The sequence below is a fragment of the Triticum urartu genome, chromosome 3 (genome assembly GCF_003073215.2).
Source record: "Triticum urartu cultivar G1812 chromosome 3, Tu2.1, whole genome shotgun sequence".
In the NCBI taxonomy this organism is placed as follows: domain Eukaryota; kingdom Viridiplantae; phylum Streptophyta; class Magnoliopsida; order Poales; family Poaceae; genus Triticum; species Triticum urartu.
The window spans coordinates 275,739,946-275,753,439 of NC_053024.1; positions in this window are offsets into that span (position 1 = coordinate 275,739,946).

The following is a 13,494-nucleotide window of genomic DNA, read 5'->3' on the forward strand; positions in this document are numbered from 1 at the left end:
GGAGCTTGTAGTAGAACAAGTTTTTAGTCACCTTTATTTTTCTGAACTTGAGAGAGTACGAGCTACCGGTGGAGCATTTACTGGTTTTTCTTCTGTTTGGTGGAGTGTACATTGTAAGGAAACCATTGATAGCCAACCCACAACTTGGAAAGATTTGAAAGCTGTGATGAGACAACAGTTTTTTCCTCCTTACTATCGTCCTGAATTGCTTCATAAATTGGAACAATTGAAACAAGGCAGTAACACTGTTAATGCTTACTTCCAGGAGTTCAAATCTTATATGCATCATTGTGACATAGATGAATCTGAGGATGATACAAAGAATAGATTTTTGTGGTTTGAACCATGACATTCGCGGAAGATTTCATTATATTCCGCGTTGCATTACTGGTATGTATGTCCGTGCTTGTACCTTTGAGAGATAGATGCAAGAAGATGCGTTGGGAGACTATGACATCTATTCCAGTTCATGCTCACGAACACTGGTTGTATCCTCCCTCGATGCACCTGCTACAACGGCAACACCTCAAATTGTGAGTGCGCCATCGCCTCAAGTCTGTGGTACATTACCATCATCTCTACCTACATCATCTGAGTCAATTCAACAAGGTAACACTAAAGGTATTGATGACATAACTTCACATGAGGATGATGAATGCCTACTTGAATTGAATACATCATGTGTTGAGTTACCTGTTCACTTGAGCATAACACCTATTTTAGAGAAAAAATTACTGTTATGAATGAGTCATGTGATCAAACAACTGAAATACCAAAAAAATTGAGTGCACCCATTGAACTAATTGTGGATGCAAAAGAACCATGTGTATCAGGGAATAAATCAGATGTGGATCAAATACATTTGAAAATAATTGTGCCAATGTTTAATCATTTGATATGACCTCTAATCTTGGTGACGATTCTGTGTTGAATGACTTGTTGCATGTTTGCTTATTTAAGCATGTTGTAGAATATAATTATGAAACTATTAACGCTTACTCACCAACATTGGGATGGTTTAATGATGAGCATTGTCAATCTTATCGCATGAATAAGAGCTTCACTAGTACATGCAAACTAAGTTGCAATATTTCCATGCCTTTTACTTCTTGTGAAAGTTACTCACTTATAAATGTGTCACATGTACAAAAGTTGAGGGAAATAAAAATGGATGACATATACATATACAACATATACACCTTGTCTCTTTTGTCAGCAATATATGTTTCAGATTAAGCAACACCGAGGACTGCTACTTCTTGAGCTTGTGTTGATTTTTCCCTTGAAGAGGAAAGGGTGATGCAGCAAAGTAGAGATAAGTATTTCCCTCAGTTAAGAACCAAGGTATAAATCTAGTAGGAGGCACAAGCAATTCTCCAATCTATGCACCTGCACAAACTAACAAACACGTGCACTCAATACGAAAAGGGGTTTTCCATCCCTTCACGGTCTCGAACAAGAGTGAGATCTAATAGAGATAGGTATAAAAGGTAAATAAGAGAGCAAATTAAAGTAAATCTAAATAAATTGCAACAAGGTATTTTTGGGTTTTTTGGTTTATAGATCTAAAAATATATGATGGAAAAATAGACCCGGGGGCCATAGGTTTCACTAGAGGCTTCTCTCTTGAAAGAAAACATACAGTGGGTAAACAAATTACTGTTGAGCAATTGAAAGAAAAGCGCAAAATTATGACGATACCCAAGGCAATGATTATGAATATAGGCATCACGTCCGTGTCAAGTAGACCAACTCCGGCCTACATCTACTACTATTACTCCACACATCGACCGCTATCCAGCATGCATCTAGAGTATTAACTTCATAAGAACAGAGTAATGCCTTAAGTAAGATGACATGATGTAGAGGGATAAACTTAGGCAATATGATGAAACCCCATCTTTTTACCCTTGATGTCAACAATACAATATGTGCCTCGCTACCCCTACTTTGTCACTGGCTGAGGACACCGCAAGATTGAACCCAAAACTAAGCACCTCTCTCATTGCAAGAAATACCAATCTAGTTGGCCAAACCAAAGTGATAATTCAAAGAGAAATACAAGATATTTAATCATGCATAAAAGAGTTAGGAAAAGACTCAAATAATATTCATATATAATCTGATCATAAATCCAGAATTCATCGGATCTCAAAAAACACACTACAAAAGAATATTACATCGGATAGAACTCTAAGAACATCGAGGAGAACATTATATTGAAGATCAAAGAGAGAGAAGAATCCATATAGCTACTAGCTATGGACCCGTAGGTTTGTGGTAAATTACTCACGCTTCATCAGAAGGGCAATATAGTCGATGTAGATGCCCTCCGTGATCGAATCCCCCTTCCGGTAGGATGCTAGAAAAGGCCCCAAGATGGGATCTCACGGAACAGAGGCTTGCGGCAGCGAAAAAGTTTTTTGGTGGATGCTTCTGGTGGTTTGGGAATATTTGGGAATTTATAGTGCAAGAATTAGGGTTGGAGGAGTCCCAAGGGGCCCACAAGCCCTCAGGGCACGCCCCCCTAGGGCGCGCCTAGCAGGCTTGTGGCCTCCTCGGAGATCTTCTGACCCCCTCTCCAAGCTCCGTGGATGTCTTCTCGTCCAAGAAAAATCATCATAAAGTTTTATTCCGTTTGGACTCCGTTTGATATTCCTTTTCTATAAAACTCAAAAACAAGGAAAAACAGAAACTGGCACTGGGCTCTAGGTTAATAGGTTAGTCCTAATAATAATAATATAAAATAGCATATTGATGGAACATCCAAAATAGATAATATAATAGCATGGAACAATCAAAAATTATAGATACGTTGGAGACATATCAAGCATCCCCAAGCGTAATTCCTGCTCGTCCTCGAGTAGGAAAATGATAAAAACAGATTTTTTGATGTGGAACGCTACCTAACATATTTATCCATGTAATCTTCTTTATTGTGGCATGAATATTCAAATCCATAAGATTCAAAATAAAAGTTTAATATTGACATAAAAAATAATACTTCAAGCACCAATAAAGAAATCATTTCTTCTCAAAATAACATGGCAAAAGAAAGTTATCCCTACAAAATCATATAGTCTGGTTATGCTCCATCTTCATCACACAAAGTATTTTATCATGCACAGCCCCGATGACAAGACAAGCAATTGTTTCATACTTTTGCTGTTCTCAAACTTTTTCAACTTTCACGCAATACATGAGCGTGAGCCATGGACATAGCACTATAGGTGGAATAGAATATGGTGGTTGTGGAGAAGACAAAAAGGAGAAAGTCTCACATCAACTAGGCGTACTAGCGAGCTATTGAGGTGCCCATCAATAGATATCAATGAGAGTGAGTATGGATTGCCATGTAACGGATGCACTAGGTCTATAAGTGTATGAAAGCTCAAAAAGAAACTAAGTGGGTGTGCATCCAACTTGCTTGCTCACGAAGACCTAGGGCAATTTGAGGAAGCCCGTCATTGGAATATACAAGCCAAGTTCTTATAATGAAAAATTCCCACTAGTATATGAAAGTGACAACATAGGAGACTCTCTATCATGAAGATCATGGTGCTACTTTGAAGCACAAGTGTGGAAAAAGGATAGTAACATTGTCCCTTCTCTCTTTTTCTCTCATTTTTTTCTCTTTTTTTGTTTGGGCTTCTTTGGCCTCCTTTATTTTATTTGGGCTTCTTTGGCCTTTTTTATATAAAGTCTGGAGACTCATCTCAACTTGTGAGGGGATCATAGCTTCCATCATCCTTTCCTCACATGGGACAATGCTCTAATAATGATGATCATCACACTTTTATTTACTTACAACTCAAGAATTACAACTCGATGCTAGAACAAAATATGACTCTATATGAATGCCTTCGGCGGTGTACCAGGATGTACAATGATCTAGCGTAGCAATGACATAAAAAACGGACAAGCCATGAAAACATCATGCGAGCTATCTTACGATCATGCAAAGCAATATGACGATGATGGTGCGTGTCATAATAAAACGGAGCAGTGGAAGTTGCATGGCAATATATCTCGGAATGGCTATGGAAATGCCATAATAGGTAGGTATGGTGGCTATTTTGAGGAAGGTATATGGTGGGTGTAATGCACCGACGAGATTTGTGCGGTACTAGAGAGGCTAGCAATGGTGGAAGGGTGAGAGTGTGTATAATCCATGGATTCAACATTAGTCATAAAGAACTCACATACTTATTGCAAAAAATCATTAGCTATCGAAACAAAGTACTACACACATGCTCCTAGGGGGATAGATTGGTAGGAACAGACCATCGCTCGTCCCCGACCGCCACTCATAGGGAAGACAATAAAAAATAAATCATGCTCCGACTTCATCACATAACAGTTCACTATACGTGCATGCTAGGGGAATCACAAACTTTAACACAAGTATTTATACCAATCCACAATTACTCACTAGCATGATTCTAATATCACCATACTTATATCTCAAAAAAATCATAAGGAATCAAACTTCTCATAATATTCAATGCTCTTTGTATGAAAGTTTTTATTATATCCCTCTTGGATGCCCATCATTTTAGGACTAAATTCACAACCTAAGAAAATTACCATGCTGTTTAGAGACTCTCAAAATAATATAAGTGAAGCATGATGATGTAGGGTGGAAACCCTAGGGCCGATCTTTCATGAAATGGAGGGGATCCCATGAAGAACACGAAGAACACGAGGGGAAAACACGAGGTAAAAACACCCAAATCAACGAGAACAATCACACATGGGCTAGATCCATGAACATAAAGAGTGATACCAGATCCAAACGCAACAAAGGACGATACAAGAGGCGGTAGTTCTTCTCCGTGAGGAGGTCTTGAGGATCTTCCCAACAGTGGTCTTGAATCCACTTGGTGGATCTTCTCTGTAGAGGCTGTGGTCTCTCAAAGGAGGAGAACCAAATGGACGAGCAAAGCTCTATCTCTAGTATGAGCTAAACCAATGCTAACCCTAAAAAGAGGGAGGAGGAGTATATATAGTCTAGGGCCATGAAATGGTACATGGGCTTCAGCCCAACACACATCGCGCACACAGGTGCCGGACGTCCGTCTACTACGGGACGTCTGGTGGCTCGTAAGGGTCCTACCGTCCGGTACTTGTCAGACATCCGACAGTTTGGCTTGGGTGGCTTGGCATCGGATTTCAGGTCGGCGTCGGACGTCCGAGGCGTCGGTTGTCTGGTTGGTCTCGGACTTCTCGCATTTTGGCTCGGACCCATAGGTGTCGGATTTTTGGTGCAAGTCGGTCATCCGGTGGCTGGAGGATGTCGGTCGTCCGGTCCTCATCGGTCGTTCGGTCGCTGTAGCGTTCTCTGGTTGGGCCTTCTGACTAGTGAGGCCTCCAAGGGTCGGACGTCCGATGGGGGGCGGTCGTTCAGTGGCTGTCAACTTGAGGCGGCTTCTTCTCTTGGTCCTTGCACTCGGTGTCCTCACTGTCTTGGTTGTTGAGTGTAGTTGCTCCATGGCTTCCCTCTAATTACATGATCACACATAGAGTTTAGCTTGAGGTAGTAGCCATGTCTCACATGTGGAAAGTGTTAGTTCAGAGAGGAGCAAGTTCACCTTAGTTTCGATAACCCTTGCTCGAGCTCTTGTCATAGGTCCATATGGTGTCGTAGGAGACGAAGGTAGGTACATGGGGATGACCATAGGATGCTTCGCATCATCTCCCCCCCTTGGGAAAGATCCGACCACGTATCGAAATCCTCATCATGATGGTAGGGAGAGAGATCTTTGACGTTGAAGATATCACCCACGAAGTACTTGTCACGCGGTATGTCGATCTTGTACGCATTGTTGTTGTAGCGCTCGAGCACCTTGAAGGGTCCATCGGCTCGTGGTCGTAGCTTCGACTTGCGTTTGTTGGGGAAGCGTTCCTTGCAGAGGTGTATCCATACAAGATCTCCATTGTTGAATATCATGGGTTGCTTGTTGATGTTGAGCTTGGTCAAGAGTAGTTGTACTTGGCGTTCGATGGTGTGCCTTGTATCTTCATGCATCTTCTTGAGGTATAGCACTCGTGCACTTGCGTCCATGTTGATGCGCCCTTGTAGTGGTAGAGGTAGAATGTCCAATGGGGACAACAGGTTGAAGCCGTAGACGACCTCAAAGGGGAGTTGCCAGTAGTAAAGTGTCGTGCTCAATTGTAGGCGTACTCGGCGATGGGTAGACACTCTTCCCACTCCTTGATGTTCTTTTTGATCAACACACGTAGGAGAGTAGATAGCGTCCAGTTCATGACCTCCCTTTGGCCGTCGGCTTGAGGATGGTATGACAAAGAGAACACAATCTTGATTCTGAGCTTGGCGCATAGTGTCTTCAAAAGTAACTTAGGAACTTGACATCGCAGTCTAAGATGATAGTCTTGGGCACTCCATGTAGGCTCAAGATTTCCCTACAAAAAAGATTTGCAACATGCGAAGCATCGTCTATCTTGTTGCATGGGATGAAATGAGCCATCTTATATAATCGGTCCACAACAACAAACACGGAATCCTTGCCAGTTCGAGTGCTAGGTAAACCAAGCACAAGGTCCATACTAACATCTTAACATGGGTGATACGGAAAAGGAAGTGGCATATAGAGACCATGGGACTGAGCTATAGACTTAGCTTTGTGACATGTAGAGCATCGGTTGGTGAAGCGTGAGACATCGCAGAACATTTTGGGCCAAAAGTAGTTCTTTGAGAGCGTACCGAATGTTTTGTCGCGTCTAAAGTGTCCCATAAGTCATCCTCCATGAGATCCTTGCAGAAGTAACAAACGAAGAGAAGACTCGGGGATGCATAGTTTGTTAGCTCTCATAAGATAGTCATCTTTGATGTAATAGCATTCCCAAGACGTATGCATCAAACATTTGGCATATGGAATAGAAAAAGTAGGATCATGTGCATACAAGTATTTTATGTGCTCAAATCCAATGACATTCAATTCAAGTTGGGTAACAAGCATGCATTTGCGAGAAAGAGCATCTACCACAACATTCTCTTTTCCTTTGATGTACTTGATGACATAAGGAAAAGACTCGATGAATTCACTCCACTTAGCATGACACTTGGTCAACTTAGTTTGACCGTTGAGGTACTTGAGTGTTTCATGATCCGTATGAAGAATGAACTCATGAGGGCAGAGATAATACTCCCAAACATGCATGACTCTCACTAATGCATATAAATCTTTGTCATAGATGGGGTAGTTAAGTTGCGCTCTAGGAAGTTTTTCACTAAAGTATGCGATGGGATGCTTCTCGTGCATCAACACACCTCCTATGCCATAACCGCTAGCATCGCAATGTATCTCAAAAGGTTTAGCAAAGTTGGCTAAAGCAAGCAAAGGAGCATGTCTAAGAAAATTCTTAAGCTCATGAAATGCGGTATCTTGGGATGGCCCCCAAACAAATGGTGCATGTTTCTTACTCAAAGCATGCAAAGGGGATGCAATAGTGCTAAAGTCCTTAACGAATCTACGATAGAAACCAGCTAAGCCAAGGAAACTACACACTTGTTGCAAATTAGTTGGTTGTGGCCAAGTTTTAATAGCATCAATTTTAGCTTCATCTACATGAACACCCTTAGATGACACAACAAAACCCAAGAAAACAAGCTTATCAACACCAAAAAGGCATTTTTCCATATTAGCATAAAGGCGCTCTCTTCTAAGAGTTTGCAAAGCGGTTCTAAGATGGGTGACATGATCTTTGAGAGATTTGCTAAACACAAGAATATCATCAAAGTAGACCACAACAAATATGCCAACGTAAGGTCTAAGAACATAATGCATCACACGCATAAAGGTGCCAGGTGCTTCAGATAAGCCCATTGGCATAACAAGCCATTCATATAAGCCAAATTTGGTCTTAAATGTAGTTTTCCATTCGTCACCCTCTTGTATGCAGATTTGGTAGTAGCCACTCTTAAGAACAATCTTAGAGAAAATTGTGGCTCCGCTAAGCTCATTGAGCATGTCGTCTAAGCATGGGATGGGGTGCGGTATCTAACCATGATAGCATTGATAGGATGAAAATCAGAACACATGCGATATGTACCATCTTTATTGGGAACAAGGATTACCGGGATGGCACATGGGCTCAAGCTTTCTCGTACATGGCCATTGTCGATGAGTTGTTGTCCTTGCCGTTGTATCCCCTTGGTTTCCTCGGGGTTGATGCGGTAGGGAGCTTTGTTGGGAAGAGGTGCTCCTGGGATTAGGTCGATTTGGTGTTAAATGCCTCGTAGTGGAGGTAGCCTGGAGATAGCTCATCCGGGAAGACGTCCTTGAATTCCTGCAAGAGAGAAGACAACACTAAAGGTAGATTGTGAGAGGTGTTAATTCTTGCCGTTTCATCCTTGCACAAAAGGACATAGTGCATAACATTTATGGGTTTTCACACACTTCTCTCATCTCACTTTTGGTAGCGAATAACACTAAGTTTTTCTTGTCGCTCATCGTGGAGGCACTCGTTTTGGGCTTGTGGCTCTCACTCCCTTTTGGGTGGCTCACTCTCTCTCACTGTTCTCTCCATGATGGGTGGTTGCTTGCTTGTTGGTGATCACTTGACTTGGTGACATAGGTCATAGCACGTACTTCTTTGCCTTCATCTTGAAGCTATAATGGTTGGTTTGTCCATTGTGGATGACGCCGCGATCGAATTGCCAAGGTCGTCCAAGTAGGAGGAGGCAAACAGACATAGGAACCACATCACACTCCAAAGTGTCTTCATATGCTCCAATCCTGAAGGAGACTTGAACGGTGTGCTCCACTTGAATGGTGTCAGAGTGGCTAAGCCATTGGACCTTTGTAGGGGTGAGGGTGCTTCATCTTGACCAATTGTAGCTTGGAACATAGCTCTTCGCTTGCCAAGTTGTGGCAACTTCCTCCGTCGATGATGACCTTCACAGACCTTCCATTGATGCCCGCCTTGGTGGGGAAGATATGGCATCTTTGGTCTTCGTCTTGTTGGTGTTGAAGTGTCAAGACCTTTGAGACAACGAGAGCGGGGCTCACATAATTGTCACAAAAGACTTGGTCATCTTCATCTTCATTCACTTGCCGGTGCATGACCACATGCTTAAGGGCTTCCATTTACCCTTCACTCATGGAGTCGTATGTGACATCATCATTGAGGATCATGGTGTGTTTATTGGTACACTCGAAGGACTTGTGGCCTCGACCGCCGCATGTTAAGCATGTGATGGAACTTGTCTTGATGGTCTCATCCGGTAGAGTTGTAGATGATGAAGCTCTCGGCTTGAAGTTTGTAGTAGGAGGACAACTTGAGGTGGTCGAAGGTTTCTTGTAACTTGATTTGTCGCCATTGCTTGGAGAAGGTTTGGTTGACATAGAAGGTGGTGGAGTCGTTGAAGCTTGGTTAGTGTAGTCGTAGTTCTTGGAAGAGTACTTGGCATATTTGAAGTCATCTTGCAATTGTCGCTCCACCTTGGTTGCTTGATGCACTAGCTCGATGAGGTTGGAGTAAGGTTGGAAGTTAGCGATCTTCTTGATAGGGTGATTGAGTCCATTCAAGAAACGTGCCATAGTTTTCTCATCATCTTCCGTGACATTAGCTCGTATCATGGAGATCTCCATTTCCTTGTAGTACTCTTCAATGGTCTTTGTTCCTTGCTTGAGGAGTTGTAGTCGCTTGAAGAGGTCGCGGTTAGAGTATGTTGGCACAAAGCATGCTCTCATGACATCCTTCATTTGATCCCAAGTTGTATTTGGTGGTTCACCTCTTACTTCTCGGCGCTCAGTGACTTGCTCCCACCAAATGAGTACATAGTCTTGGAACTCAAGGGATGCCATGGAGATCTTCTTCTCTTCCTCATAGTTGTGCAAACGAAAGGTCTTGTCAACCTTCAATGCCCATGAAAGGTACTCTTCAGGGTCGTTGCTTTCAGAGAACTTGGGCATGGTGAACTTGAGTTTGCCGTAGCGTTGCTCTTCATTGTGTTGGGGTCGGGGGTGATGACGTCCGAGGGAGTCCCGGAATAGGGGGTCCCCGGGAGTCCGGGCTATATGACGTGGGCCGGACTGGTGGGCCATAAAGATACAAGATAGAAGGCTTCCCCCGTGTCCGGGTGGGACTCTCCTTGGCGTGGAAGGCAAGCTTGGTCGGACATGAAGATTCCTTTCTCTGTAAACCAACTTTGTACAAACCCTAGCCCCCTCGGTATCTATATAAACCGGAGGGTTTAGTCCTTAGAGGCAGTCATAATCATACAGGCTAGACATCTAGGGTTTAGCCATTACGATCTCGTGGTAGATCAACTCTTGTAACCCCTATACTCATCAAAGTCAATCAAGCAGGACGTAGGGTTTTACCTCCATCAAGAGGGCCTGAACCTGGGTAAACATCGTGTCCCCTGCCTCCTATTACCATCGATCCTTAGACACACAGTTCGGGACCCTCTACCCGAGATCTGCCGGTTTTGACACCGACATTGGTGCTTTCATTGAGATTTCCTCTGTGTCGTCGACAAAGGATTCGATGGCTCATTCGATCATACACAATGATGCTGTTTCGGGGGAGATTTTCCCCCGGGCCAAATTTTCGTGTTCGGCGGCTTCGCGCTGCGAGCCAACTTGATTGGTTACCTCGAGAAGATCCACAGCTACGCCCGTGGTCATCAGATCAGTTTCCGGAACCTAAACTATGTCGCTGATATCCGAGGAGATTTGATCCTCGAAGGGTTTGATGTCTACTACACAACCTTCTTCTTGTAGACATTGTTGGCCCTCCAAGTGTAGAGGTTTGTAGGACAATAGCAAATTTCCCTCAAGTGGATGACCTAAGGTTTATCAATCCATGGGAGGCGTAGGATGAAGAAGGTCTCTCTCAAACAACCCTGCAACCAAATAACAAAGAGTCTCTTGTGTCCCCAACACACCCAATACAATGGTAAATTGTATAGGTGCACTAGTTGGGCGAAGAGATGGTGATACAAGTGCAATATAGATGGTAGATAAAGGTTTTTGTAATCTGAAAATATAAAAACAGCAAGGTAACTAATGATAAAAGTGAGCGTAAACGGCATTGCAATGAGTTGAAACAAGGACTAGGGTTCATACTTTCACTAGTGCAAGTTCTCTCAACAATAATAACATAATTGGATCATACAACTATCCCTCAACATGCAACAAAGAGTCACTCCAAAGTCACTAATAGCGGATAACGAACGAAGAGATTATTGTAGGGTACGAAACCACTTCAAAGTTATTCTTTCTGATTGATCTATTCAAGAGTTCGTACTAGAATAACACCTTAAGACACAAATCAACCAAAACCCTAATGTCACCTAGATACTCCAATGTCACCTCAAGTATCCGTGGGTATGATTATATGATATGCATCACACAATCTCACATTCATCTATTCAACCAACACAAAGAACTTCAAAGAGTGCCCCAAAGTTTCTACTGGAGAGTCAAGACGAAAACATGTGCGAACCCCTATGCATAAGTTCACGAGGTGAAGAAACTCGCAAGTTGATCACCAAAACATACAATCAAGTGGATCACGTGATATCCCATTGTCACCACAGAAAAGCACATGCATGACATACATCAAGTGTTCTCAAATCCTTAAAGACTCAATCCGATAAGATAACTTCAAAGGGAAAACTCAATCCATTACAAGAGAGTAGAGGGGGAGAAACATCATAAGATCCAACTATAATAGCAAAGCTCACGATACATCAAGATCGTACCACCTCAAGAACACGAGAGAGAGAGATCAAACACATAGCCTATGGTACATACCCTCAGCCCCGAGGGAGAACTACTCCCTCCTCGTCATGGAGAGCACCGGGATGATGAAGATGGCCACCGGAGAGGGATTCCCCCCTCCGGTAGGGTGCCGGAATGGGTCTAGATTGATTTTCGGTGGCTACGGAGGCTTTTGGCGGCGGAACTCTCGATCTATTGTGCTCCCCGAAGTTTTTAGGGTATACGGGTATATATGGGAGGAAGAAGTACGTCGGTGGACCTCCGGGCTGTCCACGAGGCAGGGGGGCGCGCCCCCACCCTCGTGGGCAGCCCGGGACTCTCCTGGTCCATCTCCGATACTCCGTGGGCTTCTTCTGGTCCAAAAATAAGTTCCGTGAAGTTTCAGGTCAATTGGACTCCGTTTGATTTTCCTTTTTAGCGATACTCTAAAATAAGGAAAAAACAGAAACTGGCACTAGGCTCTGTGTTAATAGGTTAGTCCCAAAAATAATATAAAAGTGTTTAAGAAAACCCAAAAACATCCAAAATAGATAATATAATAGCATGGAACTATCAAAAATTATAGATACGTTGGAGACGTATCAGCATCCCCAAGCTTAATTCCTGCTCATCCTCGAGTAGGTAATGATAAAAACAGAATTTTTGATGTGGAATGCTACGTAACATATTTATCCACATAATCTTCTTTATTGTTGCAAGAATATTCAGATCCATAAGATTCAAGACAAAAGTTTAATATTGACATAAAAATAATAATACTTCAAGCATACTAACAAAGCAATCATGTCTTCTCAAAATAACATGGCCAAAGGAAGTTATCCCTACAAAATCATATAGTCTGGCTATGCTCCATCTTCATCACACAAAATATTTAAAACATGCACAACCCCGATGACAAGCCAAGCAATTGTTTCATACTTTTGATGTTCTCAAACTTTTTCAATCTTCACGCAATACATGAGCGTGAGCCATGGATATAGCACTATATGTGGAATAGAAGGGTGGTTGTGGAGAAGACAAAAAGGGAGAAGATAGTCTCACATCAACTAGGCATATGTTGGGTGTGCATCACTCGCTACTCACGAAACCTAGGGCATTTTGAGGAAGCCATCATTGATTACACCAAGTTATAATGAAAGATTCCCACTAGTATATGAAAGTGACAGACAGTAGGAGACTCTCTATCATGAAGATCATGGTGCTACTTTGAAGCACAAGTGTGGTAAAAGGATAGTATCATTGCCCCTTCTCTCTTTTTCTCTCTTTTTTTGTTTTTTTGGGCCTTCTCCTTTTTTATGGCCTCTTTTTCCTCTCTTTTTTTCCGTCCAGAGTCTCATCCCGACTTGTGGGGGAATCATAGTCTCCCTCATCCTTTCCTCACTTGGGACAATGCTCTAATAATGATGATCATCACACTTTTATTTACTTACAACTCAAGAATTACAACTCGATACTTCGAACAAGATATGACTCTATATGAATGCCTCCGGTGGTGTACCAGAATGTGCAATGTATCAAGAGTGACACGTATGAAAGAATTATGAATGGTGGCTTTGCCACAAATACGATGTCAACTACATGATCATGCAAAGCAATATGACAATGATGGAGCATGTCATAATAAACGGAACGATGGAAATTTGCATGGCAATATATCTCGGAATGGCTATGGAAATGCCATAATAGGTAGGTATGGTGGCTGTTTTGAGGAAGGTAAATGGTGGGTTTATGGTACCGGCGA